This window comes from Magnolia sinica, chromosome 1 (genome assembly GCF_029962835.1).
Source record: "Magnolia sinica isolate HGM2019 chromosome 1, MsV1, whole genome shotgun sequence".
Taxonomy (NCBI): domain Eukaryota; kingdom Viridiplantae; phylum Streptophyta; class Magnoliopsida; order Magnoliales; family Magnoliaceae; genus Magnolia; species Magnolia sinica.
Window position 1 is genome coordinate 48495774 of NC_080573.1, and position 7226 is coordinate 48502999.

The 7226-nt window shown below is 40.5% G+C and overlaps 1 non-coding gene across 1 annotated transcript; it reads left to right on the forward strand.

Moving 5' to 3' along the window:
• Positions 1 to 2781: 2781 nt before the first annotated feature.
• LOC131222388 (small nucleolar RNA R71) lies at positions 2782 to 2888 on the forward strand. The gene has a single exon (XR_009160024.1). It is a non-coding gene; the product is annotated as a small nucleolar RNA R71 (small nucleolar RNA).
• Positions 2889 to 7226: the final 4338 nt, after the last annotated feature.

Genomic DNA, 7226 nt, shown 5'->3' on the forward strand with positions numbered 1-7226 from the left:
TCTCTGATGTTCTTGGGTGGAGGTAGGTTAGAGATAAGATCGATTTTTGCCTTATCTACCTCGATTCCCTTGGACGAGATGATATGCCCAAGGACAATTCCCTTCTGAACCATGAAATGACACTTTTCCCAATTAAGTACCAAGTTCTTTTCTTCACATCTTTTCAGCACACATTTAAGACTTTCCAAGCACTTGCTGAAAGATGGACCGTAAATAGAGAAATCGTCCATGAAGACCTCTAGATATTGCCTTACCATATCAGAAAAGATACTAAGCATACATCGCTGAAAGGTGGCAGGGGCATTACATAGTCTGAATGACATCCTTCGGTAGGTAAAGGTGCCGTAGGGACATGTAAATATGGTCTTTTCCTGGTCTTCAGGGGCTATCTCTATCTGGTTGTTGCCCGAATACCCGTCAAGGAAATAGTATTAGGAATGACCAGCTAACCTTTCCAGGATCTGATCAATGAATGGTAAAGGAAAGTGGTCTTTCCTCGTGACGGTATTCAACTTCCTGTAGTCAATGCACATTCTCCAACCAGTAGTGACTCTAGTTGGCATGAGTTCAATATTAGCATTGGCTACGATGGTGATTCCGGACTTCTTAGGAACCACTTAAGTGGGATTCACCCATTGACTATCAGATATAGGGTATATGATACCCACATCCAATAGTTTAAGAACCTCGGCCTTAACCACTTCCTTCATGTTTGGATTTAGTCTACGTTGTGGTTGCCAAGCGATTTTTGCATTATCCTCAAGATATATGCGGTAAGTACAAATCAAGGGATCGATTCCCTTGAGGTCTGCTATCGTCCATCCCAGGGTTCCTTTATGCTCAATGAGAGTAGATATGAGCATACTCTCCTGTTCTTTCTCCAGGTGGGCAGAGATCACCACTGGGTATGTCTCATCTTGACCTAAATAGGCATATTTCAAATCAGAGGGCAAAGGTTTTAGGTCAAGCTTCGGCGGCTTGAGGTTAGACGGTAGAGGCACTACATCGATTTGTGGCAATTCTTCAAATTGTGGCCTCCACCGGTTAACTTCAAGTACCGGTGCAGTATCAAGCAAGGCGCACGTCTCCCTAATCATGTCATCATCAAAATCATGGGAGTGGGCCAGGCATGTCTCTAGATGGTCGGAGGATAAGGTCAGAGGTGTCGTATCTTTCACGAAAGAGTCAATCATGTTAATGTCATGGAAATCATCATCATCCTCTGAGTTGCTACCGTTATTGAAAAAGATATTTGACTCCAATGTCAAATTTTTAAAAGACATAGTCATAACACCATTCCTGCAATTGATAATTGCATTTGACGTGGCAAGGAATGGGCGACCAAGAATGACGGGAATCTGAGTGCTCATGTTATTGATGGGTTCGGTGTCCAGGATGATAAAATCTACAGGGTAGTAAAATCTATCGACCTGGACTAACACATCCTCAATTATCCCTCTTGGTACACGAACAGAGCGATCAGCAAGTTGTAGTGTGGTCAGGGTGAGTTTTATCTCACCCAAATCTAACTGTTTATATACCGAGTAGGGAATCAGATTTATGCTCACTCCTAAGTCAAGAAGTGCGTGATCAATTTGATGGTTCCCGATTACACATGATATGGTTGGGCTACCGGGATCCTTGAATTTCTACGGCACGTCTTGCTTCAGGATGGCACTCACTTTCTCAGTCAAGAAGATTTTCTTTTAAATACTTTACCGTCTTTTGGTCGTGCATAAGTCTTTCAGAAATTTGGCATATGAAGGAATCTGTTTCACAACATCGAGTAGAGGAATGTTAACTTTCACTTGTTTCAACACCTCCAGAATATCCTAAGAGTTAGAAAGACGTTTTGGTGCAACCAACCGTTGGGGGAACGGAGCAACTGGCTTCTCTAGAAGTTCCGGTTCTAATTTTTGTGGGGCATCACTAGATCCATCATTGTTGTCCTCTTCTGGTTCTTGAGGCTTTTTGGGCCTAATCGGAAGAGTTTTATCAATGATCTTTCCACTCCTAAGAGTGGTGATGGATTTAGTGTGCCCCATCTGATTTGAAGAGCTGGGATCACTAATCTCGTACTGCGGTTTAGGATTGGGGAGAGGTTATGCAGGAAGCATTCCCTTTTCTATAACCGTCATACGAGAATCTATCTTTTGCATAAAATCTGTAAATCCCTATATTGCCTGAGTCAGCTCTTATATGGAATTTTGAACCGGTTCCTCTTGAGGTTTCACTTGATTTGGATTTTGATTGAAGAAACCTTGAGGGGTAGACGTTTGTCCATTCCTCCAACTAAAGTTTGGATGATTTTTCCAACCAGGATTGTACGTATTGGAGTTAGGTCCAGTAAAAGGTCTTTGATAGTTGTTTACGGCATTGGCTTGTTCATTCAACACTCCTCGAAAGGCAGGTATTGTAGGACAGTTTTCAGTTGTGTGAATGTTGCAATCACAGATGCCGCAAACAATTTCATTGACCTTATCCTTCTTTCCTTCCATGGCCTCAAATTTTCTTATGAGATTATTCACTTTATACTTGAGATCATCTTCTTCTTTCAGGAGATACATTCCGCCTTTCTCCTTAGATTGAGTTGGTCTAGACGTGGTGTTTGATTTTGGGTAATAGTCCCAAGATTGTGTTTTTTCAGCCAGACTGTCGAGGTAGTCCCATAGCTCGTCGACATCTTTATTAATGAACTTTCCATTACACATTGTCTCGACCATTTGGCGCATGGAAGATGTCAGTCCATCGTAGAAAATTTTTGTAATGCGCCATGTTTCAAATCCGTGTTGTGGGCATGAACTGACCAAATCTTTAAACCTTTCCCAACATTGGAAGAATATTTCATCTTCCTTTTGAGCAAAGTTCATGATTGCTTTTCTAAGGGTAATCGTTTTATGATGTGGGAAGAATTTTTTTATGAATTCCCTCTGCATGTCGTTCCATGTGCCAATGGATCTAGGACGCAGTGAATGTAACCATATCTTAGCCTTCTCTTTTAAGGAAAAAGGAAAGAGTTTCAGCCTGATTGTATCCTCAGATACATTAGAAAAATATAATGTAGCTATAATCTCATCGAACTTTTTCAGATGTAAATATGGACTTTCTGATTCAAGTCCATGGAATTTGGGAAGGAGTTGGATAACTCCTGGCTTTATGTCCATTTGTCCTGTGTTTTCAGGGAAAATCATGCATGAGGGCGTACTCACTCCCGCCGGTTGTAGATAATCTCATAAAGTACGAGGCGGGGGTGCTTGATGCACCTCATTCTCATCTTGGTTATCCTCCACCCTGGGTGGAAGTAGAGGAGGTTGGTCTTCAGCCATAACTTCAATTAACTCAGGGGATTTCGAGTGGTGTCTAGTCCTGCGATGGATAGTCAACCCCTCAACCAATCCTCCTTCTGTCAAGAGACGTCGAGTGTTGTCACGGGCCCACTTGGGCATGAACCACTCGTAGCCCTCAATCAAATTCGAAACCTAATCCTAAGAAAGGAAAAAAAAATCTAGAAAGAAAGAGAGAGTTGGAAAGAAATTACCAAATTGAAGTCCCTAAGTTAAAGACTTGTAAAAGAAAACAAACAAGTCAGTTTCTAAAGAGAAAGTCTAGAATTAGAAAATCCTTAAAAAGAAAGATAGAAGTAAAATAGTTTCAAAAAGAAGAAGGTCCTAAACTAGAAAGTAAATTACTAAAAGAGAACTGAAAAATAGAAAGTAGAGAAAGAACTTACTGAATTAGAAATTTCTATCTTAAAGGCCTACAAAATAGGAAAGTTAGTTTTTTAAACAAAAAGTCTACAAGTAGAAAATTTCTAAAAATAAAATAAGAAACAAAGTTAGAGTTTAAAAGAGATTAGAATTAGAAACTTGCTAAAAAAGAATCCTAATCTAGAATAGCAAGGAGGAAATTGAGAAAGAATTTACCAACCTACAAAACAAAAGAGTTGAGTTGGGTTAGTTTCCAAAAAGGGAAAACTATCAAAATAGAAAATAGAAAATTCTATAATTAAAAGAGAACTAGAATTAGAAAATTTCTAAAACTCAAACAATAATTCTAAAAGTAGAAAAAGTAGAGGAATTAGAAAGGGATTACCAATTTAGAAGTTATTTCAGGATCCTACAAAACAGGAAAACAGGTTAGTTTCTAAAAATAAAATAAAATAAAAACCTTTAACCTAAAGTTAGTAAAATCCTAATCTTAACCTAATTCTAAAACTAATTAATTTCAGAAAACGTAGCCATCAATCCCTGGCAACGGCGCCAAAAACTTGTTCACTCCCCAAGTATAGGGTTGTGATGTAGTAATAAACTCGGTAAGACCGAGGTCGAATCCCAAGGGACTGATACCTGTACGTTATCTGAAACTAAGTAGAACTAGAACTGGACTAAGATGTAATCTAAATCAAATAGAATTTAAGGAATAATTGTGGAATAATTATCAAAAACTTAAGAGAAATCAGAGATAAGAAACTAGGGATTCAGAGGATCCACTTGTAGAGATCAGGGAGATCTTATGCCTGCTTCAAAATTCATGAAAATTAAACTGAGCTTCCTCTGATATAATTTAAAGAGATGAAAAGTATATGAATTAGAATGGATTCCATCACCAAACCATGCCCAGGAGACAAAGTCAACAAAAGAATTTAACTAAATACCAACCAATCAGATGATTATGAAGGCTAGGAAGGGTACCGACATCCAACCATGCCCAGGAGACGACGGTGAACAACAGGGCTTCCTGACGTCATAATCAAAATAAAGAAAAAGAAATACTCAAAGCCATTACAAACCCATTGTAATTTCAGTCATGACAGGCCATTAAAAACTAAAAATATTCCCATAATAAAATTAAATCAAAAACCCCTTCAATCAAAACAAAAGGCACAAGCAACATCTCTCCCATCAGACTACAAGCTTCACCTCTTAGCCCTAGTTAAGAGGTTTAGCCGATCACAGGCATGATTAGGCTAAAATAAACAAAAGAAAAAGAAGGAAAAAAAAACCACAGCAAAGAAATTAAGATAAAGAAAAAAAAAACTTCTCTTTTCTCTCCCTGTCTTCACGTTCCAACTTCAAGCCGTGCTCACGTCCGAGCAAAGATGCCTCCCTTTCTTTCTCTCTTCTTCTTTTATAAACAATAGAGATGGCGGTGGGTGGATGCTGGAGTCGGTGCATAAGTTGGTTAGAAGAGAACAAGGAGTCACGCACTCCTCTTTCGCAGCGAAACTGCAAACAGCCTGATTTTTGGAGTGATTTCTGGAACAGCGAACCTCCCCACCTTGGAATCTGACTGCATGGTGAGGTTGAAGGCCCAGCTTTGTAGTGTTTGGACGGTTTGAATTGGCCATCCGACCCTCTCTATGGATACGCAATAGCCCAAAAAACCTGGGTTTCTCCGAACTGCGTAAACAGAGCTTGCGTAATCGTTACGCTGTGACGATGGTGGGGTCCACAATCAGTTTCAAATGAGAAATCCAAGCCGTCCACCAGATTTCTCTCAGAATTTCGGTTGGGAAAGAGTGGTCTTTGCTGTCCGTTGATGCGGTCCACTGAATTTCCCATTTTAACGTCCATCTTTCGTTTTGCTGAGATTTTCATACAACTGCTTGCAAGGTGGCAAACGGACACCTATATGTTGGTCTTGGCCATCCAAAGGATCGAATAGACGGTCCAGATCTACAGTTTGAACGATGTATGGGCCCCACAACTCAATATTGGATGGCCGCTATCCATCCGCTGGCTGTCTTACGGAGAGACAGGTCAGCGCCCGTTTTGACCGGGCGGCCGGCCTGGTGTGTTGCGGGAGTGCACTGCCTGTGCACTCCCACATGTACACGTGGGGTCCACTATGATGTATGTGAAAAATCCACCCCGTCCATCTCTTTTCTCACCTGATTTAAGGGGTTGAGACCAAAATTGAAGCATATCCAGATATCAGGTGGGCCCCACATAACGATTCAAGGGGCTGATCTGTCTGTTGGGCCACTTCTGGAGGGATTTGAGGGTTGAAATTCGATATGTATGGTTAATTTGTGGGTCCCTGGCCATGTATAAAGTTTCGAGTTGAACGGATGGTGGGAACCCTCTGATCTTGCATTCTGGATGTCTTTTGGGCCACTTGAGCTTCAGTTTCTCGATTTTCTTGGATCCCTGGTATGCAAATCTGTCGATCTTGGTCTCCTGGCGTCCGTCGCTTGCCTTGGTGACTTCAAACCGTTAAATCCATGCTTTTAGTACCCTTTCCCAGTCCAGGCTCGTAAATACGCCCTGCATCACAAACACGATTAAATCGGGCCGACAAACAGTCCCATGTTTGTAAATCCAGGCAATAACAGGGGTCTGATATATAATATTTGACCCTCAACATTGATGTTATTATGGACTCGCCAGGATCTGCATATTTCATTATATCCTCGGCATATGACATTTGCATTGGTATGTTTCTTCATTTATATGACATAGATGAGGCTGATGGTATTCGTGACTCGTCAAGAATTACATATTATATTGCATCCTCGGCATCTGATATTTGGCTCACTATGACTTCACATTGCATAGTTGATCTGCATTGCATACTCTGATATTGAATGACTTATAGACTTGTCAGTATTCCGCTTAGACTGAAATTATATGCTTCACACATGCTTTGCACACACACGTACACCACCCTCTAAGCTTCATAGTAAGCTTATGCATGACCATTGCGTGCAGATGACGTTAGGTCGTAGCAGCGTTGAGTCAGGAGAAGGTGCCAGAGCTTTGGAATTTTATTTCATATATATGTATTTTCCCCTTTCAACATTGTACTCAAATGACTTTATTAGTGGATATGTGGTGATGATGTTGTTGTGACTTGGCTATGCTTATGGTTATACTCCTTTACCAAAAAAATCATACTAAAAATCCTCCTTGTAGGATCCCATGATCGGAATCTGGCATATGGGCGCTGGGAGCCGAGAATAGGGTACTATGGAGGCTATCAGCACCGAATTCAGTGATCAGGAATTTTGTGAGCCCGGTTCCCGAGTTTGGGGCATGACAATTATGACGAGTAGGAAAGATTCCATCAACCTACCATGCTCAAGGGACGATGGTGAACAATATGACTTACTAATTTCACAATCTCAAATCAGGAAAAGAAGATACTCAAAGCTATTATAGATTTACTGTAATTCGAGTCACAATAAACCATTAAAAACTGTAAGTATTCCTTAAATATGAAATTTG